This window comes from Saccopteryx leptura, chromosome 8 (genome assembly GCF_036850995.1).
Source record: "Saccopteryx leptura isolate mSacLep1 chromosome 8, mSacLep1_pri_phased_curated, whole genome shotgun sequence".
Lineage (NCBI taxonomy): Eukaryota > Metazoa > Chordata > Mammalia > Chiroptera > Emballonuridae > Saccopteryx > Saccopteryx leptura.
In genome coordinates this window covers 71,512,645-71,538,358 of record NC_089510.1, presented here as the reverse complement: position 1 = coordinate 71,538,358, position 25,714 = coordinate 71,512,645, and the positions used below count along the sequence as shown (strand labels likewise).

The following is a 25,714-nucleotide window of genomic DNA, read 5'->3' as shown; positions in this document are numbered from 1 at the left end:
CACAACTTTATCTTTAAGACACTCAACAAAATGGGTATAGAAGGAAAATATCTCAACATGATAAAGGCCATATATGATAAACCATCAGCCAGCATCATACTAAATGGCATAAAACTGAGGACTTTCAACCTTAAATCAGGAACAAGACAGGGTTGTCCACTCTCTCCAGTCTTATTTAAGTGGTGTTAGAAGTTCTGGCCAGAGCAATCAGACAAGACAAAGAAATAAAAGGCATCCATATTGAAAAAGAAGAAGTAAAGGTATCACTTTTTGCAGATGATATGATCCTATACATCGAAAACCCCAAAGAATCCACAAAAAGACTACTAGAAACAATAAACTAATACAGTAAGGTCGCAGGATACAAAATTAACATACAAAAGTCCATAGCCTTTCTCTATGCCAACAATGAAATATTAGAAAACGAACTCAAAAAAATAATCCCCTTCACAATTGCAATAAAAAAAAGTAAAATACCTAGGAATAAACATAACAAAGAATGTAAAGAACTTATATAACAAAAACTACAAAGCATTGTTAAGGGAAATCGAAAAAGATACAATGAGATGGAAAAATATTCCTTGTTCATGGGTAGGAAGAATAAATATAATCCAAATGGCCATAACACCTAAAGCAATATATAAATTTAATGCAATTCCCATCAAAATTCCTATGGCATTCTTTAAAGAAATGGAACAAAAAATCATCAGATTTATATGGAACTATAAAAAACCCCGATTAGCCAAAGCAATCCTAAGGAAAAAGAATGAAGCTGGGGGCATTACAATACCTGACTTCAAATTATATTATAGGGCCACGACAATCAAAACAGCATGGTATTGGCAGAAAAATAGACACTCAGACCAATGGAGCAGAATAGAAAGTCCAGAAATAAAACCACATATATATAGTCAAATAATTTTTGATAAAGGGGCCAACAACACACAATGGAGAAAAGAAAGCCTCTTCAACAAATGGTGCTGGGAAAACTGGAAAGCCACATGCAAAAGAATGAAACTCGACTACAGCTTGTCCCCTTGTACGAAAATTAATTCAAAATGGATCAAAGACCTAAATATAAGACGTGAAACAATAAAGTTCATAGAAGAAGACATAGGTACTAAACTCATGGACCTGGGTTTTAAAGAGCATTTTATGAATTTGACTCCAAAGGCAAGAGAAGTGAAGGCAAAGATAAATGAATGGGACTACATCAGACTAAAAAGTTTTTGCTCAGCAAGAGAAACTGACAACAAAATAAACAGCCAACTAAATGTGAAATGATATTTTCAAACAACAGCTCAGATAAGGGCCTAATATCCAAAATTTACAAAGAATTTATAAACTCAACAACAAACAAACAATCCAATAAAAAAAATGGGAAGAGGACATGAACAGACAATTCTCCCAGGAAGAAATACAAATGGCCAACAGATATATGAAGAGATGCTCATCTTCATTAGTTATTAGAGAAATGCAAATCAAAACTACAATGCGATACCACCTCACACCTGTTAGATTAGCTATTATCAACAAGACAGGTAATAGCAAATGCTGGAGAGGCTGTGGAGAAAAAGGAACCCTCATTCACTGTTGGTGGGACTGTAAAGTAGTGCAACCATTATGGAAGAAAGTATGGTGGTTCCTCAGAAAACTGAAAATAGAACTACCTTATGACCTAGCAATCCCTCTACTGAGTATATACCCCCAAAACTCAGAAACATTGATATGTAAAGACACATGTAGCCCCATGTTCATTGCAGCATTGTTCACAGTGGCCAAAACATGGAAAAAAACAAAAAGCCCTTCAATAGAAGACTGGATAAAGAAGATGTGGCACATATACACTATGGAATACTACTCAGCCATAAGAAATGATGACATCGGATCATTTACAGCAAAATGGTGGGATCTTGATAACATTATACAGAGTGAAATAAGTAAATCAGAAAAAACCAAGAACTACATGATTCCATACGTAGGTGGGACATAAAAATGAGACTAAGAGACATGGACAAGAGTGTGGTGGTTACCGGGGGTGGGGGGGAGGGGGGGCGTGCGAGGGAAGGAGGAGAGGGGAAGGGGGAGGGGGAGGGGCACAAAGAAAACTAGATAAAAGGTGACGGAGGACAATCTGACTTTGGGTGATGGGTATGCAACATAAGTGAATGACAAGATAATCTGGACATGTTTTCTTTGAATATATGTACCCTGATTTATTGATGTCACCCCATTAACATTAATAAAAATTTATAAAATAAATAAAAAAATTTTAAAAAAGAACAATAAAGGAACACTAAGAACAGTTCAACATTAAAGATGAAATGGACTATTTTTTGAGAGACACTAATTATTAAAACTAACATAAGAAGAAATAGAAAACTTCAATAGCCCTTTATTTATTTTATAAAATTACATTTATAACTAAAAATAAATTCTTACAAAGAAAACTCTAGACCCAGAATTTATTTCTATGAAAGAAATAAGTCTGATTTTATGCCAATTCTTTCAAGAAATGGAGAAGGCTATGTGTCCTGTCTCATTTTATAAAATCAGCACAACCATAATAAAACCTGGAAAAAAAATTACACACAAAAACACAAATTGAAGGCAAATATATCCCACAAAAGAAATCCAGGAATATATGAGAAGAATAATAACATTATAACCAAGTGAAATTTATCTCATCAAGGCGAGGTAGATTTAATATTTAAAAATCTATCATTTAATATAGTAAATTAACAGAATAAGAAAAAAATTATATAAACATCTCAAATAGAAGTAGAAAATAAGTATTTGATAAAATTTAACACTCATTCATAATGAAAGCTCTCAGTAAACTAGAAAGAGAATGTAACTTCCACTATATAATAAAGGACATCTATGAAAAAAACTCCTTTAACACCATACTTAAGATAACATTGAAGGCTATTTCCTAAAATCAAGAACAAAGAAATGATATCTACTCTCACCACTTATATTAAAAAACATTTTAGTGGAGATCTTTGAAATGTAATAAGGTTAAAAAATAAGTAAATAAATAAATAAAAAGAAAAAGAACAAAAGGAAAAAGTAAAGTTGTCTTTATTTGCACACAACACAATTTTGTATATAGAAATTCAAATAAAAAAATTGCTGAAACTAAGAAATTTAGCAAAATTGTAGAATACAAGTCAATATACTAAAAGTAATTATATTTGTATGCTTTAGCAACAAAGAATTAAAAATAAAATTTCAAAAATATAATTTGTTGTGGTTCTGCCCAGGTGGCTCACACCATGAAAAACAAAACCAAAAAAATGTTAATTCATGACAAGTCATGTATCTGAAGTAAAGGCCAAAATTATAAAACTGATAGAACACATAGGAAAATATTCTGACAATCCTGGGGTAGGTGCAGAGATTTCTTAGACAAGGCCCAAAATCACTAACTCCAAAAATTTGATAAATTATAAATCAGAAAACAGTTAGGCAAATGAAATAAGGGACAAACTTGGAGAACACATTTGCAATATATTTGCCATTTATATTCCTGACAAAGGACTTGCATTTAGGAAAATATAAAGAATGGTAAATCAATAGGAAAAAAAGAAAAGACAACTATGTTTTAAAAAAATACCCTCTAGGCACTTCATAAAATAACATATATAAAGGACAAATATGTGCATGAAATGGTGCTTAAAATAATTAATCATTAGGAAGACACAAGTTAAAACCACAGTGAGATATTACTACATACCCACTTGAATGGTTAAATTGAAAAATCCGCCCTGACCAGATGGCTCAGTTGGTTAGGGCATCGTCCTGAAGTGAAGAGGTTGCCAATTTGACAACCAGTCAGGGTACATATGGGAACAGATCTATGTCCCCGTCTTTCTTTCTCTCTCTCTAAAATCAATAAATAAATTTTAAAAGAAATTAACATAATATTTTTATAGTGGTTAAAAAGAAAAAGGAAAACCTAACAATACCAGATATTGGCAAAACAAGTAATACATCAGAACACTCCTATTTGCTGATGAAACATAAAACAGTAAAACCAACTTGGGAGATAATGTGAAAGTTTCTTATCAAGTTTATCAGTCATCTATCCTATGACCCAGCAATTCTACTCTCAGATATCTACCAGAGAAAAATATCCATAAACAGACCTGAACAAGATTGTTCAGAGCAGCATTATTTGTTTGTTTGTTTGTTTATTTTTCAATTACAGTTGACATACAATATTCTAATGGTTTCAGGTGCACAACATAATGATTAGACATTTTATCCCTATGAAGTCATCATCCCAATAAGTCTCCACTGTAATATTGAAAGTGGAAATGATTAATAAGAGAATATAATGTCCATTAATAAGAGAATAGACAGATTGTGGAATAGTCACACAATGGAATGTTATTCAACAATAAAAAGGAACAAACCATTGATACATGCAGCAATATGAAGAATCTCATGTTTGAAAGAATTCATACTCAAAATAATGCATAATATATTATTCAATTTCTGTAAAATTCAAGAACAAACAAGATAAATCTATAATTGAAAGCAAAACCAAAAATGTTTCTTAGAGGTAAAGGACAGGATTTCTTGAAAGTGGCATGAAAGAATTTTCTGAAGTCATAGAATATTCTATATATATATATGGATGTTCTTACAACTGTCTGCACATACACAACATATAAAATATACCTTACTAAGAAAATTAAAAACTTATAAATCAGGCAAAAATCACAGATTTCTAGGAAAAAGTAAACAATCAAAACTGACCCAACAGTTACTAAACACTTCAACGGTTCTAAAATAATGGGGAAATGAATTAGCAGTTCAAAATCTTCTCAAAAAACAAATTACCAGGCTCTTTCAGAATAAAGAAAGACTGAGCTGAGATTAGTGACATTGTGCCAAGGACAGATAGGACAATAAGAAAAAATTTAATTATAGGACAAACTCATTGGTGAACTTATATGTAAAATTCCTAAATAAAATATTATTAAAGCTAAATCTAACATTTTTTAAAGGTACTATTTTGTAACATGTGGAATACAATGTGAGTTCAAAGAAAAAAAATCTTTTTGTAATTCTCTGTATTAACTGGCTAAAGAAAAATTCATGCGGTAATTTCAATAGATGCAGATAAAAAGCATGGCCAAAGAACAAATGAAGAGATGCTCAAGTTTATTAATAACAGGGAAATAGAAGTTAAAACTACAATAAGATATCATTTACAAACATTGACTTGCCAAAAATTAAAAATAACAACGGTTTGCTACTAGAATGTGGAGCAAAGGGAAGGTACACACTGATGATGAGTATAAATCAATAAATTCATTTTGGAAAACAATTTGACATTACCTACAGAAATGGGCTTATCTTCTGACCCAGGAATTTCATTCCAAAGTATGTACCAAGAAACGAAAGAATGAATGTGACCATTAGAAGTGTGTGTGTATTGAAATAAATAGAAAGAAGGGGTTATTTCAACCATCAGAAAAAGAGAGGCTCTCTAGAAACAGACACTGGTAGAATCTACCCACATGCTGTCATTCTGCTATTGCAAGCCGAATCTTAACTGTAGGGTTTGGGAATATATCTGGCGCCTAGTTTGGAGATAAATCAAAATCCTACTTTTAGGAATACATCCTATGAGTGCCAAATCACTGATTCAAAAGAAGATATGCACCCCCATGTTTATTGCAGCATTGTTCACAATAGCCAAGAAACAGCCCACGTGTCCATCAGTGGACCAGTGGATTAAAAAGCAGTGGTACATATACACAATGGAATAATACGTGGCCGTGAGGAAGAAGGAAAGCTTATCTTTTGTGACAACATGGATGGACCTGGAAACTATCATGCTAACTAAAATAAGCCAGGCAGAGAAAGAAAAATATCATATGACCTCACTCATTTGAGGAATCTGATGAACAATGTGAACTGAGGAATGGAACAGAAGCAAGATCAATGGGACCAGAGGGAAAGCAGTGAGAGGGAAAGTGGAAGAGAAGATGGGATCAGAGAAGGAAAAGAGATTAGTGAAATTATATATACATAACACAGCATTATAGAGAACAAGACAGTAAATCCTGGAGGGAAGGGGGAAGACATTGAGGGGAGGATACTAAGGGGAGGGCCAAGGGGAACACGGGGGTGGGGAGGAAGATATGTTAGAGGGGGCACTTGAATCTATGTAAATACAATAAATTAAAATCATAAATAAATTTTTAAAAATCAAAGCAATTGCAAGATTATTGCTTGTATTGGATAGATATTTCAAGCTGGTTTTGCCTAGTTTTTTTAAACATTTCATTAATATAAAACTTCATGTTCTCACTCTATGTTTGTCAAACAATCTTGTATTTCCCAAGCAATCTGCCTATAGAAAGGGGATATGCCATTCACCTAGTTTTAAACTGTTTCTGATTCCTGAGGATAATTTCTGGATAAATTCAAAAGCTGGCCTCTCATGATTTGGCTTCTCATATACTTTGATTATGGGAAAAGAATTTTATGCCAACCTGAATGGCCAGGTTATATTTCTCATTGGATTCATAAAATAGGCATTCTGATTTGTATGACTCCGTGTGCCCTTGAGCCAGTTCCTCCCTTCAGGACTGATCATCCTGAGGCTGCTGCACTAGCACACTATCCAGGTCTCAACAGAGTCCAGCCCCAGCTGTTCTCATGTTAGTGACATTGCTATCTGACATCCCTACTCCAACTCCTGTTCTTGATTCCTGCATGGATTATATCAGTGTTAAACCATCATAATTATAGGTTGCAAGTTAAAACTATAATATATAAAGCCATTCCTGAAATTCTACAAGTTTTGAAAAGTCTACTAACTTTATAAGTATATTCAAAATTTGATATAAAAAATTGCTGAACACAAACAAAAGCACAAGTATATGTAAAATTGTGTTTAAAGGTCAGTTTTTTAGAGAAAGTTATGATTTTTTTTGAAAACGATTAAAACATAACAAAGATATGCATATCATAACTGAATACTGACCCGTCAATGAGCTAACTATGTGCAGATTTACCTAGTGATGATTTTGTTATGAGACGGAAAGTGACTACATAAATAGCTATATAAAACCAGCTGAGCCTGTTAGGACTTGAATATGATAAACATGTTTCTCAACAACCACACCTTATACCCCTTTAGTTGACTTTTTTTTTTAATCTGACTATTTTTTTAACCTGTCAACAAATAATGCCCACTCAGTGCTGTCACTAGTCCATTAATTCTGCTTGGCTCTCTTCGAAATTTTGGACAACATGCTTCTCAGGCAATTGCAATATGAGTCTAGTAGAAAAAGAGGTTGTCAACAGTCCCAGTGAGGTCCAAAGCCCTGGCACTGGGTTTCATGCAAGCCTGGTGCTGTCACCACATCAATCAGACCTGGAGCACACTGTTATTATCCCAACCAATCATTCCCACTGCCATCACAACAGGAGAGAGGAAAGCCTTCTTTTCACAACTGACTGCAAACAGCTTGATCCCTATAACCTTGAGAAGTACAGAATGTCACAGGTAGGAGTTGCCTGTGGCTCATCTATGGATCCTTTCCTCCCTCTCCCAAGTCTTCACACTTCTTGAACTGGAAGATAGTCATGAATGAGACTGTCTAAGCACAAGGATTTGGCTACAAGCCAAAAGGAGAAACTAAAAGTACCACAGAAGTGAAGCAAAGGTGTGATTTTGGACTGCAGCAGAAGAGATTGCAAAATCCAGAGGCAGTCTCTGGGAGCACTTGACAGGGCTCTTTGTGAATGAAAACTGATCACGACTTCAACTAGCAATTCATAGTTGGACCTGTTTCTGGACAAAATAATAGAGAAAGTAAAGTTTATCATCCTGGCTTACCATGTCCACTTCCTGCCCACTAATAAGGACTTTTTCTCTCCTGATGATTGAACTGGCTCTTGATTCTGGTTGATATTGGAATCATTCATATTATAAATTCATGCAAATGATTTAGGGACCACTATACTTTACTGGGATGCTTTTTCTAGAGGATTTGGATATAAATGGGGGTTAATATATCAATTCAGAAAAATAAGGCTTGATTGGTGAATGTATGCTCCTCTCAACCCAGGCTCCTTTTCTGCTTGGTCAGTCTGGAACTAGATGTCATTTTCTCATGTGTTGGTGAGAACAGCATGAGACTGTTGGTGGACTAAACTTATTTCAAGCTAATAACAATCATAGCCACTGCTATCTTTTAAGTGCCTACCAAGCCCACTTGCTAGATGCACTACATAAGCGATCTCACTCAGTCATTACAAAATATTAAATGGTTACTATTATTTCTATTTTACAGATAAGGAAACCAATGTAACTAATTCTAAGTAACTAAATGTTAGTGCTAGTGAAGGGCAGACCTGGACTTCACAAGCCCTTGACCTCTCCACTATACAGTATCTCATGAAGCAAAAACTGCAGTTGAGTTTTAAAATTAAAACATTTAAACTAGATCTCCAACATAGCAACAGAACACAATCATGACACTGAAAGAGGTGAATAGAGCATATCTGCTGTTTATCCATCTACCACAAAGGAACATTGTGATGATTAAAGAGCTCTCCAAAAATCTGAGCTTTTTTTCTAAGACAAAACTATTAGACTAAATCTATTTCATTCTTTTTCTTTTTTTAAATTATATTTCTATACTTGAACCACAAAGAAAATCTCAGTGTCTTCTAAGAAGAAATAATACAAAGAACATTCTCTGACTAAAATGCAATAAAACTAAAATCAACAACAAAATCAAAAACTAAAAAAGAACTTCCACCTAGAAATTAAAAACATGTTGTTAAATAACACACAAAAACGTTACATTGAGTGGAAGAAGCCTGACACTAAAAGTACATACAGCCTGACCTGTGGTGGCGCAGTGGGATAAAGCGTCGACCTGGAAATGCTGAGGTTGCCGGTTAGAAACCCTGGGCTTACCTGGTCAAGGCACATATGGGAGTTGATGCTTCCATCTCCTCCCCCCTGTCTCTCTCTCCTCTCTCTCTCTCTCTGACTCTCTCTCTCTCCTCTCTAAAATGAATATAAAAAAAAAAAGAGAGATAAAAAAAAAGTACATACAGTATGATTTATTTATATAAAGTTAGCAAGCAAAACTAATCCATGATGATAAAACAGTGGTAGTCAACCTGGTCCCTACTGCCCACTAGTGGGCGTTCCAGCTTTCATGGTGGGTGGTAGCGGAGCAACCAAAGTATAAATAAAAAGATAGATTTAACTATAGTAAGTTGTTTTATAAAGATTTATTCTGCCAAACTTAGCGAAAATCCGACATAAAGTACTTGATAAGTAATTATTATTATATGCTTTAACTTGCTATAACTCTTCTTTATAAACTTTATAAAGTAAAGTTACTTCTCTACTTTATAAATCAGCATTACTGTGGAACCGGTGGGCAGTTAGAAAATTTTACTACTAACAGAGATACAAAAGTGGGTGGTAAGTATAAAAAGGTTGACTACCCCTGGATTAGAACAATGGTTACCTTGGAGCATTGGCTGAGAACGGGCACAAAGGAACTTCTTGATGGATGACGATAGTCTAAATGGTGGTTTCTTGGGTATATACATATACGAAATTTCATCCACCTATACACTTAAAATTCGTGTATTTTAATGTATGTAAATTTACCTCAATTCAAACTTTGAAATCAATTAACATAAGTCACCACATTAAAAATTAGAATATTATATTATCAGTCCATAGTGAGAGTGAAAAAAATTTGATAAAATTTATCAACTGTTCATTAAAAATAAAAACAAAATAACAGAAACTAGAAATAGAAAACTAGGAATAATAGAAAACTTCCTTAATCTGATAAAAAAAATGTAAAAGGAATCCTATTGAAATCAAATACTTAAAGTTGAAATGCTAAAACTTTCTTCTGAGATCAGAAATGAATCAAAGATATATGTTATCACCCCTTTTATTCAACATGGTCCTGGAGGTCCTAGCCAGGGCAATAACACATTGTCATCATTTACAAAAGGCATAATTATGCATGGGAAAATCCAAAATAATTTAGAGATAAGTTATTATACTTAATAATTGAATTTAGTTAGTATCTGATCAATTTACAAATATCAACTATATTTTTATAAACAAAACTATCAGAAAAATAACATTTATAATAGCATTAACTTTACCTTAGAATAAATCTAATAAAATATGCACAAAACTTTAACACATAACTTTAAAATACCATTGAAATTGTAAAATCCCTAAATAAATAAAGAGATATACCTTATTAATAAATTAGAAGAGTCAGTAATGTTGTAAACATGTCAATTATCCAAAATTAATTGATAGACTCAATGTAACAATCAAAATCCCAGCAAGGTATTTTGGAGGGAGAAATTAATAAGCTTCTAAAAAATTTCTTAATGCAAAGAAAACAAGAACATAAAAGGTAGATTTGAAGGGTTTGGCTAATTTACACCACTGGCTATCAAGCTACATTAATTAAGACAGTGTGACACAAATTCAAGTTTAAGCAAATGGAGCAGCAAATGCAAAAAAGAAGCCAGAAACAGACCTGACATGAACCACCTGATTTATGGCAGAGGTCACATTACAGAATCATGAGTGGTGCAGAATTATAACAAATCATGGCAGGTCAGTTGGATATCCAAAGGGAAAACTTAATCTTGATCTCACATTATCCCATTAACCACATAACAATTCAATTCTAGATAAACTGCAGATGTAAATATGTAATGTGAAAACAATTATGCTTTCAGAACATGATGTAAGAAAATACCCTCATGACAAATACATAGTAATGAAAAATGATTTGACTTTGGGTGATGGGCACACAACACAATCAACAGTTCGAATGCTATAGAAGTATTTACCTGAAACCTATGTACTATTATTGATCAACGTCACCCCCATTAAATTTTATTTTCTAAAGAAAAACAAAGAAAATACCCTCATGATCTTGTTATCAGCAAAGACTTTTTGAATAGAAATTTTAAACAAAAAGCACTAACCATAAAGGAAAAAAAGGTAAGTTTGATTACATAAAAATTAAGAACTCTGCTCATCAAAAAACTCATTTAGAGGCTTAAAAGGCTAAGATGTAGAGCAGGAGTCCATGTTTGCAATTCTTACATCTGACAAAAAATGTCAGATGTGTACAGGACGTTAAAAGAACCCCTCTAAATAAAAAGAGTGAGACAGTCTAATAGAAACATGGCCAAAGACTTGAATGGTCATGTTCCTTCTCTCCAAAGAGCTAAATCAATTTTGGCACATTCAATGAAGTACTATGCTGCTGTAAAAAACAAACAAAAAAAAGTGGAGTATCTCTATTCACTCCTGTGCTATGCTAGGAGAAAAGGGAAGTGGGAAAGAGATTTTGCATGCAATAATAACAACCACTTATTTCTTAGCTCTGTCCACTGAAAAAGCCTACAAGCAGTGACCAATCCAGAAAAAGCACCCCTATCATCCAAATGACAATCTTTAGATAACTACTTCCCATGAAAAGGAACAAGGAATCCTTGGAAAAATAGCTGATTCTAGGTGTGGGGCAGGGAAGCTACAACTTGTCATACTAGAAAGCAAGAAAAATATTAGGACATTTAGAATTTTGTCAAATCAACTCATTAGCCGACATGTAAAGTTCTCTACTGGTTAAAGATAGGATAGTATGGTCCTGGTAGGTTGGCTCAGTCGTAGAACGTCAGCTTATCTACCCCCTCTCCTTCCCCCCTCCCCCTCTCTCTCTCTTCCCCTTTTGCAGCTATGGCTCCAGGCACTGAGGATGGCTCCATGGCCTTGCCTCAGATGCTACAATAGCTCAGTTGCCAAGCAATGGAGCAATGGTCCCAGATGGGCAAAGCATTGTCCCATAGGGGACATGCTGGGTGAATCCCAGTGGGGGTGTAGGCAGGAGTCTGTCTCTGCCTCCTGGTTTCTCACTTAAGAAAAAAAAAATAGAAAAATTTGAGTAGCAATAACAATAATATCTAATATGGACTGAAATATAAGTATATTTTAATTTGTGAGTTTATAATGATACCTTAAAAATGTATTGGTTACTTTTGGGAAGTGTTAGAGATTTAACTCATTATTTTGAAAACTGATTAACCCAAAGAAACTTTTATTCTGCTGTTATTATTAAATGGGTACCTCAAAGTAAATATATAGTTGATAAGGAATATTTCTTTAGAGAAGTGTTCCAGCTAGTAAAGGATAAAGGAATAATAGAAGAATGCATTTTGCAGCTTTTATTGAATTAATGGATCTAGGCAATGATCATTAATGACTGTTAACATCTCATAAAAAAGAGACAACTAGACATTTTATACCTCTTGATGGATGTACACAAAATGAAATATTCTTGCTCAAACACACACACACACACACACACACACACACACAGAGTCAAACCTGAATCTGAGCAAGCCTCTATATCAAGCTATTAATTTATGGGAAGGAGAGGGGCAAGAAAACATCCTCAGCAATACCAGGGGTTTATGAATAGCAAAATACACAAACAAAAGCTACAGGAAAACATTAAGAAGAAAAAAGATGAAAGAGAACATATATCATAGATTAAAAGAGGCTTAAGCAATATATAAATCAATTGCAATTTATGTACCTTATATCTATCTTAATTTAAACAAACAATATTTGTGCAAAACAGCCTGGAAATCTTTTAACTGACCAGATAGATATCAAGGATTGTATTAATTTTTAATGTCATTTTGTGATTATGTTTTCAAAAGAGTCCTTATTTTTTAGAGATATATATTAAAATATTTATAGATAAAATTATAGAACATTCAAATTTGCTTTAAAGGAACCAAGTGAAGGGATAAAACAAATGGAAATGAAACAAGATTGACCATAATTTGATAAATTGAATCTGGGTGATGGGTCTGTGAGAGTTCATTATCCTATCGTTCAATTTGCTAATGTTTGAAATTTCTATAATAAATATTTAAAGTTTAAAACATTATTGTTTGTTTTCATATATTCACCCACTCATTCAAAATTTACTGAGCAACCACTAAGGATTTGAAAAAAAAATAAGAATAAGAACATTGAATTTATATAAATTTATGGGAAAAGTTGAGTGTTGAAATAGGATAAAATAGAAAAAAATAAGAGCAGATTCAATAAAAATTCTCCAGAAGAGTAACATTGAAAATCTTCTATTGTATCAGGATCTGGATAAACCCCTTTGAAATTGCCACTTGCCCTCTCCTTATTTGAAAAAAAACAAACAAACCAACAACAAAAAAAAAAACCCACAAAGGAAACCTCTTGGATGAGATTGAACCCCACACCAGCCCTGGGTTAATTGATGAAGTAGATGAGTTTGTTTTCATTAGTATTAAATTTTCAGGGTCCTTTTTTTTTAACCTTTATGCAGATGCCTTTCACACCTAACACAGCCCTACTTTTATTTAGTAAACTTGCCTGTCAGTGTAATGTGTTATCTTAATGTAATTATTTGATTAAGGCTCACAGTGCAGTATATTAAATGCCTTGTTAAGTATTCAAGATACACATTTTGATCCTGACCAGGTTGTGGAGCAGTGGATAAAGCATCAGCCTGGAATGCTGAGGATTTAGGTTTGAAACTCCAAGGTCTCTGGTTTGAGCACAGGCTCATCCGGCTTGAGCGTGGGATTATAGACATGACCCCATCCATGGTCACTAACTTGATCCCAAAGGTTGCTGGCTTGAACTCAAGGTCGCTGGCTTGAGCAAGGGGTCACTGGCTCAGCTGAAGCCCCCCTAGTCAAGACACATATATGTGAGAAAGCAATGAATGAACAACTAAGGAACAGCAACGAAGAATTGATTCATCTCATCTCCCTTCTTATCTGTTTGTCCCTCTCTCTCTTTCTCACTTTCTCTGTCTTTCTATCACATAAAAAAGGTACATATCTTGAAACATAAATAGCTGTATGATTTCTATGCAAAATCTCAGTTATTATGGTTTTTAAATTAAAATGACTTCTGGAGCATCTGATATAATTATAGACACTTTGACCAATATTTCAATTAATCCCAGTTACAATTTATCTTTTATAATATATTCTAAAAGAATGTTACTTTTTCCCAAAGAACTCAGCTTAATTTGGTCACTTATAAATAATCTTATTTTTATATTATTATTATTATTATTCTTTTTTTAAACTAAACAATAGTTCAGAAAAAGCAAAGTACACATTGAAGAAGACTTAGATTTAAAATGGGCTTTTAGACATTTTAGTTGAAGAAGACAAAATGATGAGACTTAGGTCAAATTTCTTAAAGAAAGGGACTAGATAACATTTTTATGAACACAAAATAAATAAAAATATATACTCAGTTAAGGTGGCTCTAGTCAGTTAAGGTGGCTCTAGTCTGCTTTGTGCAGCAGGAAGAGGTCCGCAGAACATTGGACACAATATGTGAAATGTGTCAAGTGCAGAGCCAATCAAGTTAAAAAGAAAGCAATTATGTATGTTGCATATGTATAAGTACATAGATATATAAGTATGTGTATAGAAAGAAATACATATAGAGATGTAGAAATAGAGCATGGAGAATAATTTGAACTACTGGTTTTGATTATTTAGTATTGGAGGCTGGAGAAGTAGGTGGGCATATCATCCGAATCCATTGGGTGACCCTTGGGCCAGCATGGAGTGGAAATAATACTGCAATCCTATTGAAACAGAAATTAGAAGTCTGTGCATAAACAGGCAGTGGGAAAGAGTCTCGGCATCCATTTAAGATATGTGAGTGAGAATTTTGTGGTAAATTATGAAATATTTATGGCAGTTGTTCCCAAACTTTTGAGTCTCAGAGACACTTAAGAAAATGGACGACATTGACATACAGTTGCCAACTTTCTCTTTTTTCAAGTAACTGCATTTTCAATTACCATCTGCTATCTTTGTCATTTTCTTTAAAATAATGTTTTAATGAAGGAAGTGGGAAAGACATAATTTTGAAAAGAAAAGGAAGAGTCCCTCTCAAATCATGTAGAAAGATTAATGACAGGTATCAGTCTGGATGCCATTTTAGCAGAGCTGGGTTTTCTTTTATTAAACTCTTTTAAAACTCAAATTATATAAATAACCTATATGCACAAATACAGAAAACTTAACAACCAAAAACAGAAAATCACTGAGAAAGTTTGAATCTTCCCATCCATAGAGCACCACAACTTGGTATGTATGTACTTGGCATTTGTAATGGATAATTTTCATTAACCAATAGCTACTTTCTGTATGTTTTCTTATCTTTTTTTATTTAGCACTATTATAATGAATATTTTCTAAGAAAATATATATTCTCCCACAACATGATTTTTAATAACTACACAATATTATAGTTGTACAAGCACAGAATAATTTATTTAACCAATTCTTCCATTGTTGAACATTTGTTATTAGTTTTTTTGTTTCAATTTTTCCTCTATTGTAAGCAATACTTGACTTTCCTCAGGTCTCTTCAGCCAGTGAGCACAGCCAGGGTCTACTTAACAGTAGTAACATACCTGTCACCATCTCTTGTCCTCCACCCCATTCATGCAGACTCTCAGCCAGGAACATTTATAGAAGTCACTGGGGATGGAAACTTCATATGAGTTCACTAACAATTTGGCCCCTGTTGGCGTAATGCCTCTTCTTGTGAACATTCTCTAAGCACATTGGTATCCTCTGGAAACCACTGGTATCCACAATGAGCTTTAAGTGTTCCACATTCTGTTTCATATTTGGGAGAAGCTTGACTCCCATGACCATTTGCGTTATTTTGTGTTAGAGGGATTCAGACCACACATTGCTGCTTAACCCAAAAGTAACCCACTCCCCCCCCCCCCCATGGAAACAGCTCCTTCAGCTTGCACTTGTAGGCCCTCTTTCTACAGACCTCAGGTACTAATGTCTGGACTGGTGCGGGGCAGACTGATGTGGTCCTGGAGGGGCCCTCCGTCTGCAGGCTCACCCAGACGAGGGTTCAGACGCCTTCTCCAGCACAGAGAGGACTCCTTCAAGGAGCACTTGAGGCACCTCTCGCCCTTCACTTGGAATACATTTCTAGAAGTGAATTCCTATGTACATTTTTAAAGGATTTTAATGTTGTTATAGGCTGAAATGCATCCCCACCATTGAAACCCTAACCTCCTGTAACTCAACTTGTGGCTGTATTTGGAGATTGGGCCATTAAAGAGGTGATAAGTTAAAATGAGATCCTCAGGGTGAGTCCTAATCTAATCAGACTAGTGTCCTTACAAGAGCAGGAAATTTGGACACAAAAAGAGATACCAAGTGAGTACATATTATGCGAGGACACAGAGAAAGGTGGCTCTGTACAAGCCTTTGGCGACTTTAGGAGAAACCAAACCAAACCTGCTGACATCTTCATCTCAGATTTCTAACCTCCAGAACTATAAATCCGTATTGTTTAAATCACTTAATCTGTTATATAACAGCCCTAAAAAATATAATACAAATGTATACTCTAGAATTGGATAAATCGCTTTCACTTCCCATATTATTTTCTTCTTTTACTGTTACCATAAAATTGAAGAATGTCAAATTTTGAAGGACTTGAAGACCCATCAATGAACACTGACAACAAGCAGTTCTCACTGGGATAGATTGCAGAGCTTTTTACCTAAAAGTGCTAAAGCCTCACCCAGACTTCTGAATCATTCTCCAGGAATGGGGTCCAACTTTGTATATGTACAAAAGCCTTGACCAGTATTTTTAGAACCTTCCAATTAAAAAGACCACTGACAGCTTTCACTAAATAATAAGAACTGAGGAAAAAAGTTATCATCCCTAATTAATGGCTAAGCAGGCAGTAAAACACAGATCTGCTGAGGGCTCTTTCCAAGAAACCACAACACCTTCTTCTCTACGCACTGTGAGGTGTGAGCCAGTCCTTGCCTCCAGTTTGAATCAATAAGAATTTATCATCTACCCACCCCTAAGATATTACTTGACCTGAAGTGACAATTACAATAATGAAAATGTTGATGAAGATTATTTCTAACAGATGCTAGCATTTATTGAGCACTTTTATGCTAAGCACTCTGAAAAGAGAATTGCATAAATTAAGTCATTTGATCCACATCACAACCCAGATAGACAGTTACCAGTCTGGATACCATTTTAGCAGAGTAAATCATTCCCATTTTTCAAGTAAGTAAATGAAATAACTTAGTATCAGGAACAAAATACAAACCCTGAATTGAAACTATGTCAAAATGACTCATAAAGAGAAACTTTAACTTCTAAGGGATTCTCAAGAGAAGATGGTCATATATCAAAACATAGGTATGTGTTCCCCATATTGAATGAGACCAACCCTGGAAATTAGGGATAGATTTAGACCTACCCATTAGAGAAGGCAGGTACTGAGTGTGGGTTCTGATAGGTAGCTCAGGTCATAGGAAACCCATGGCATCCAAAGTGTTTGACAACAGATAAAAGATGGTAGTACCTGCAACTTGTGGTGTTAGGTATACCAACAGCAATAAGGAGCATCTATAAGTCAAGGAGAGCCAAGGCAATGCAGATGCTCATTCTAAAAACAAAACAAAACCGTGGGATAGACTGATGGTTGGCACTAGGGTTTCAAACGGAAAATGACAGGGGTCAAGAGTCTATGAACAAAGCACGAGGTAAAATTAAATTAGCTGCAAGAACGACCTATCACAGTGTCACTAAATTATTGGACTAAGACAGCTTGTCATGTCTTTTTAGGTACAGGTCTGAATGTGTGAGTGTGCATGTGCATGTGTGTATGTGTGTGTATGAAGAAAGGACAAGAATATGACTATAAAATCTATATTACCTCACCATTCCTGATTGTGGTATATTTAGCGACAGGAGCTCATTGATTAAGCAATCCTGGGGTCATGCATAGGGACTTGAGAAGTATATGTCCTTTGGAATCAAACAGAAGTAAATGTGAATTCTAGCTCTTTGCTTACTAGCTTTGTGACTCTCACAAGTTATTTAACTAATCTTGAGCCCAAGATATATAGGAGTCTGTAGAGTTTCACACTGGGCATTCATCAAAACTTACATATTTTTTCTTTCTAATTAAAAATATTAGGCCCTGGCCGGTTGGCTCAGTGGTAGAGCATCGGCCTGGCGTGCAGAAGTCCTGGGTTCGATTCCTGGCCAGGGCACACAGGAGAGGCGCCCATCTGCTTCTCCACCCCTCCCCCTCTCCTTCCTCTCTGTCTCTCTCTTCCCCTCCCGCAGCCGAGGCTCCATTGGAGCAAAAGATGGCCCGGGCACTGAGGATGGCTCCATGGCCTCTGTCCCAGGCACTAGAGTGGCTCTGGTCACGACAGAGCGAAGCCCCACATGGGCAGAGCATCGCCCCCTGGTGGGCGTGCCCGGTGGATCCCGGTCGGGCGCATGCGGGAATCTGTCTGACTGCCTCCCCGTTTCCAGCTTCAGAAAAATACACAAAAAAATAAAATAAAAAATAAAATAAATTAAAAAATTAAAAAAATGAATAAATAAAAATATTTATAGTTGTATTGCTAGAATTTCACTTTTGAAAGCTTCTCATTAATTAAAGAATACATGTAGTATGACGGAAACTAAAGAAAGAATGTACTGAAATACAGTGTGTCCGTAAAGTCATGGTGCACTTTTGACCGGTCACAGGAAAGCAACAAAAGACGATAGAAATGTGAAATCTGCATCAAATAAAAAGAAAACTCCCCCAGTTTCATACCTATTCAGTGCAGTTCGATGTGGGCTCACGTACAGATTTTTTAGGGCTCCTTAGGTAGCTATCCGTATAGCCTCTACAGACTCATCACTGACTGATGGCCTACCAGAATGGGGTTTCTCCACCAAACTGCCAGTTTCCTTCAACTGCTTATCCCACCGAGTAATGTTATTCCTATGTGGTGGCACTTCGTTATAAACCCGCCAATATTGCATTGCACTTTGGTCATGGATTTGAAGTTAGCAAGCCACAGAACACACTGAACTTTCCTCTGTACTGTCCACAGCTCGACTGGCATGGCCATGGGCTGCTCCACTGTATACACAGTGTTACGTCATCATCTGCGCATGTGCACATGCTGCCACATCATCCTACAGAAACTGGGAGGGCTTTCCTTTTATTTGGTGCAGATTTCACATTTCTATCGTCTTTTGTTGCTTTCCTGTGACCGGTCAAAGTGCACCATAACTTTACGAACACACTGTAGATAAATGAATTAATGCATTATTAGATGAACATAGCATCAACACTCTCCCTATATGGAACTCAGACCTGGCTTGAGGAGTCATAGCGATGTCTTTTTTGAACATACTGAAGTGTAGCTCACTAAACTCTAGATTTTATTTGGTATTCCTTTCCTTTCTGGTAGGAAGACGCTGTACCCCTTTCTCCCAAAGTTCCTGTCTCTTCCATTCCATCAACTCTTTCTTTCCCTCTGACTTCTTTCATCTTCATTTTAGTTAAGAAGATAATTGGCCTGAAGAAAGGTCTGGAATAAATTCCACTTCTTATAATTACAAGAAAAAAATATCTCACAGATTTTTTAAAATATGTATTAGAGAAAGCATTATTATTATTAAAATGACTATGTTGTCTGTTTCTGGCATAAAGTTCAGAGATTGGGAATAAAATAGAACCAGTCACAGGACAGGTACTCAGAGCACTATGCTTCATCCATAGCCCTGGGCAAGCACTAAGTGCCACTCTAATACCAACTCTCTCATCATATATCTCCAGTGAATTTCTTCTCATCATAGGCAGTCTTTTATGCAATTCATGCTTCTGTATGTCACACACTAGAATGAAACAAAGACTAGCCAAATTCCTCTGAGAAGACCAACAAATCTATTCTTATTGGTATTCCTGTTAAATCCTTATAAACAGTGGTTAGTCTTCCATGGCCATTTAAGCGACTTTTATATGATTTTTGAAATGCTCTCCAGCCATATTGCTTTTATCTTTTTTTTTTCTTTATTGATTTTTCTCCTTAAGACTTTAATTCACTCTTCTGAGGTTGCTACCGTCAAGAGAGAAATTCTGCAGATCATATCGAGATAACATTTTAACCCAGATTGGGTCACATGCACCTCACATAAGAATACCAGCTTCCTGCAGATAACTGATCCTTTCCTGCATTTCAAGCACTTTCGATCTCTCTTTTCATTTTATTTTCTGTCCCTTAGTATTTGAGACTTAATCTTTCTTCAGTTTTAGTCTTCATGCTGAGCTCATCTGAAATGTCCCAATAATTGCTACCAGCTAAATCTGGCTTCATCATTCTGAAAATTCCTCATTGAAACCAGCCCTGTAGAATCTGATCATTTTCACAGGTTAAAGTGACATTTAGGACGTAGCTTTGCCAATACATTATATTATAAGCGTAGACAGATCATTTCTGGGTGAATTTGATAATATTTCTGAAAGGTGTATAACATTTAGGTAACAGCTTTAACAAAACATCATTTCACTTGATTAAAGCATCATCTAACTGGAAATATTTTTTTAAAATCATGTGGTGAGTAAACCTCTATAAAGTTTATGCTTAGCTGAAAAAATACCTTTGGTATTGATTGTTAGAGAGACCAAGTCCTGTATGCACTGGGAGAATGATAGCTTATTTTATTTTATCTTCCAGATGTTGTAGCTATTAAATTCAACAAATATTTTCTGAGTTCCTATGAGGTGCTAGGAATTCTGTGAGGTATTGAGTATACAATTTAAAAGAGTATCAAGGACTATAAATATGGATATATTCCAAATAGACAAACAAATTAATTACATCATAAGAAATATATATTTGAAGTATGTACAATGATTGAAACTATCTGGGGAGTCAGGAAAGGTTTTCTGAGGGAGGCAACATTTGAACATTAAATTCAATATTTTTGAGGGAGACTATGAATTTATTTATTTTTTACAAGTTTTGCCTTTATCCCTTAAACTGAGGTTATCATCATTATTACCGTCACATTAAATCACTTATAGTCCTGTCATTTAGAAAGTACTGCCTACATGTCACAACTATTTCCAATTGTCCTCCCAGTATTAGGGATAAGAGGAGTACAAGGCACATCTGCAAAAATATTGAAGTCGATTTCAAAACTTATTTTCCTTCCTCTTGGTATCCTATTTTTCCCCCTGGCCTACTGGCATCAACCCTGTGTCTTAATCTGGTTAAACTCTATTACAATACTAAGTGCCAAGTAAAAATATAACTTCTGTTCTCCCGTATGTTTGAATTTTAACAGGGCAATAGAAAAACGAAAATGACTAGGAATTGCAAAACAGTAAAGCTATAATGAAGGAATGATTGGCAGTCGGTTGACATCTAGGGCCACTTCTACAGATTAAATAATGTAAGAAGCCATGGAACAGCATTCTTACAAAATTAGTGATGGGATAAACATCTCTATTCCAGTTTAATGGGTACATTGATTTTCCTCAAGGTCACAGAACAAAACAAATGCAGTTGTCAGAAATCTAAGTATCTTAACTTCTCTGTGCCTAGTTTCCCCTATTAGACAATCCCATATCCCCTCTTATTATTTGTTAATATTATTAGTTTAAATAGCTGAAGTATAATGATTTCCATGGTGCAGTGATGTATAATTTCCACTCTTGTTCTTGTGTATCTTATTGAACCCTTAAAATAACCAGGTGAAGAAACCGAGACACTTAGGAGTTAAGAGGCTTGCCCAAGATCACAGAGTTGGTACTGGTCTGATATGTGAGGGCCCAGGGTCTGTGTCATTGTCATTTCTCCTTTGCCTGAGTGGACGCTGCTGATCTGTTTGACCTCAGCATAATCTTGCCACTGTGCACTGTGCAGCCAGTTGAAGAAACCAACCTTCATACAGAGGCAGTTCTTCAGCGATCAAGGACATAAAAATAACTGTGTTCCCACCCTGGCCGATTAACTCTGTTAAGAGTGTCAGACATACATAACAGTTGCTGGTTCGATTCCTGGTCAGGGTACATATAGGAACAGCTCATTATTCCTGGTTTTTCTCTGTCTCTCTCTCTTTCCCTCTCTCTGTTTCCTTCCTTTCTTTCTAAAATCAATAAATCTGGTGTGAATGAATCAAACAAACAAACAAAAAATAGCTGTGTTCTGAGGCCAGAACTTCCCCAAAATCCTCTTTTTTTTTTTTTTTTTTTTTTAAATAGGGAAAGGAAAGAGAGAGAGAAAGTTTAAACTCATTGTTTCAGGCCCTGGCCGGTTGGCTCAGCGGTAGAGCGTCGGCCTGGCGTGCGGGGGACCCGGGTTCGATTCCCGGCCAGGGCACATAGGAGAAGCGCCCATTTGCTTCTCCACCCCTGCCCCCTCCTTCCTCTCTGTCTCTCTCTTCCCCTCCCGCAGCCAAGGCTCCATTGGAGCAAAGATGGCCCGGGCGCTGGGGATGGCTCCTTGGCCTCTGCCCCAGGCGCTAGAGTGGCTCTGGTCGTGGCAGAGCGAGGCCCCGGAGGGGCAGAGCATCGCCCCTGGTGGGCGTGCCGGGTGGATCCTGGTCGGGCGCATGCAGGAGTCTGTCTGACTGTCTCTCCCCATTTCCAGCTTCAGAAAAATAAAAAATAAAAAAAATAAAAATAAACTCATTGTTTCATGTAATTGTGCATCTATTGATTGCTTCTCACATATGCCTTGACCGGGGATCAAACCGGTGACCTTGGGCTCAAGCTAGTGACCTCAGGCGCAAGCCCAGACTTCAGCACCCTGGGTAGACACTATCTACTGTGCTGCCACTTGCAGACTCCCCAAATCCTCTTAAGGTCCATTCCAAGAATATATTATTTGTGAAGCCCAGATACTCTAACTTTTATTATTTTGCATTTATTTTTTGTTTATAAAAATAGTATAGAACATGTTGCATATCTATGACATCAAAATAGAAAGCATACAATGTCCAGTGCAACCAGTAAGTTCCAAGGCACAGAAGCCCCAGAAACCCCAGATACAACAAATCCTCACCCTGCCCTCGCTTCTCAGGTGGTATTAGCAGGCTTCCTGTATGATTCTGACGTGGAGTCAGCTGAAGCTGTACGAGTTGACAACCAGAGCCCCCCCCATAGATGGCATTCATTTAGGAAGCATGACTGGTGGTTTCATACGATTGGAGAAAAGGGGGAGGGGAAGCCAAAGAGAGGAGGAGGAGCCCTTGGCAGAATTCCAAGTTCCGTGGCACTGGCCCCACAGAACTTTGGAAACAAGAATCAGGCTTGGGCTGCACAGGTTCCAAGTCACAGGGCTTCCATGGCTGGCAAGCATCGAGCCGGAAATTCAGTTGAATAGAGCCCTAAATGTTTTTTTGTTTGACATTCATGCTTAACAGAAAATGATGAATCCATTAGCAACTCCTTCCGTTGCCAAAAGAAACAGACTTGCACTTGTAGATTGCTTTCATTCTGCACTATCAAGCCACTGCATGTGCTGCTTTCACAAAGCTGACAGTCATCTATCATTTTTAAATGGGTTTAGAGGTACAGTCGTCTTTGTCTGAAGTGTGTGGATGTGTCAGCGTGAATGCGACTCATTAAAACAGACCGATCCAAACAGTTTAAATAGGATTCACAGTAGGGGGAAAATGTTTTATTTGAGGTTTGTTTGGAATTATTTTGAAGTTTGTCACTAATTTTGAAAAACAATGGGCTCATTTTTCTAACTTCTTTTTTTTTCTCCCTGAGATGTGTTCAAGAGAACAAATAGCTATATTATATGCTGTCTCAAAAACATGCTCTTTTGGAAATGAAGAAAGATTCTATGATTATGAAATTTAAGAGTTCCCTTGTGCTCTAGAACATTTCACATACTTAAAGGACTTCATGAAACTCCTCCAAGTTTTTCTCTCTCTCTCTTCAGCCCCTAACCCCCCACCCATAAATGACATCTATGAGCATAATCTTTAGACCCATTTTTCATCATTTCAATTAGCCTCTCAAGAAATACATTTTGAAGTCAATGATTTAACATATGGATTAAATCTTCCATAAAATGGGTTCAAATATTAGGATGAGGGCACCTGGCTCTATGCTTATATACATCTGGGTTCCATAGGATGTTGTTTGTTTTAAATGCTTCAAGATGTTCAATAAAATTGAATGTGGCCAAACTCATGCCCAGTATAGCCTGTGGGCTTTCAACTTGCTTCTCAGTGGCTCTCTTCTCTCTCTCCCTCTCTCTCTCTTTCTCTCCACACTGATATTATGTTCCAAAAGCAATAATGGAAGTGAAAAGTGCCGGAATTAAGGTCCAAGAAGATGTGCACATATCAATAAAGATGAAAGTAATTTGTCAAGAGTTTCAATGCAACTAGTACGGTTGATTTTTTGAGTTTTATATGTGGTTACAGAGAGTTATTCAAAATACTTAACACCTGTAAGTTCTAGGCACAGCCAATCAGAATGGTCACCAGGGCAGAGTCCTGAATCCCCTTTACTAGGGCAAGTGTTACCCATCAGATTGCTGGATGCAGGGGAGTCAGAGAGTCTCAGTGACATCAACAAGGCTAAGGCAGTACATAGAGGTGGCTGAGTAGATGAGAAATGAGGGCAGTTGCTATTTATAGACCAGTAGAGAATTATTTCAACTTTTTAATGTACTGCTATATTAGTGTGTATTGGTTGAATTTCAGTTCTTTTTTTACCATCTCTTGTTCTTCATTGCATAGATTCCTTGGATTAAGGAAGAAGAAAAAGCAAGAGGACCCCCACGATATTTCAGCATTGCTCTATAGTCTACTACTTTCTGTGCAGCACCAAATCAGCCGCACCTGCTAAGTCACCAAGTGCTGTTCAAGTTGCTCCTACAGGACTGAAAGGTTGTTGGGAAGTGAGGGATTACCTAACCTGAGGTGGCATAGTGGATAAAGCATCCACCTGGAATGCTGAGCTTACCAGTTCGAAACCCTGGGCTTGCCCAGCCAAGGCCCATATGAGAAACAACTACGAGTTGTTGCTTCCTGCCCCCCACCTTCTCTCTCTTTCTCCTCTCTCTAAAATCAATAAATAAAATCTTAGAAAAAAAGAAAGTGGGGGATAAAGAATAGGCTATCAGAAAAGGGTGAAATAGTGAATATGATATTATAAAAAACATTTTAAATAAGAATAATTCCTTAGTCTTCACCCCATTTTACCCAAAGACTTCTAGATTTTTAGCACTGCCAGGCCCATTTACAGAATAAAATCTGTAGAAGATATATTTAACTTGTGTCATAAGTCCTTTACAGAGCTAAAATAATTGAACATAAATTAACCTATTCAGTCATTCATCACCACACCACTCCCACAAAAGGTAAATTCAAGGCAAATACTGTGATATACACTTTGCAAGTGAAGATGTTAAAGCAAATTTTAAGATTCTAAGGCTTGAACCAACCAAGGGACAGTTGAGGTCAAGTTTCTCGTATCCAAGACTGCTTTGATGAAGTTGCCAAGTTGTCTGACAAGTAACAACCATATATAAAGAGGAAGAGAAAATGTAACAATTCTAAGCCCTCATTTTTTACAGAAATATAATTGAATGTCTCTAGCGTAAACCACTTCAGAACCTGAAATACACATCAAATATAAGGAGGAAAAAGATGAATGTATCATTTTTATAGAAAAAGCACTGATAAAAAAATTTCTACTTATACGGATACAAGTATAATTAAAAGCTTTAGATAGAGAAAGAGATCATAGAAAGACCAG

The 25,714-nt window shown here is 36.1% G+C and overlaps 1 long non-coding RNA gene across 1 annotated transcript in view; it reads left to right on the top strand.

Moving 5' to 3' along the window:
• The window catches only part of LOC136380073 (uncharacterized), an 86,046-nt gene extending 60,867 nt beyond the window's left edge, over positions 1-25,179 (top strand). The window contains exon 3 of the long non-coding RNA XR_010746837.1: positions 24,694-25,179. This is a non-coding gene — a long non-coding RNA (uncharacterized lncRNA). The remainder of the gene's footprint in view (positions 1-24,693) is intronic.
• Positions 25,180-25,714: the final 535 nt, after the last annotated feature.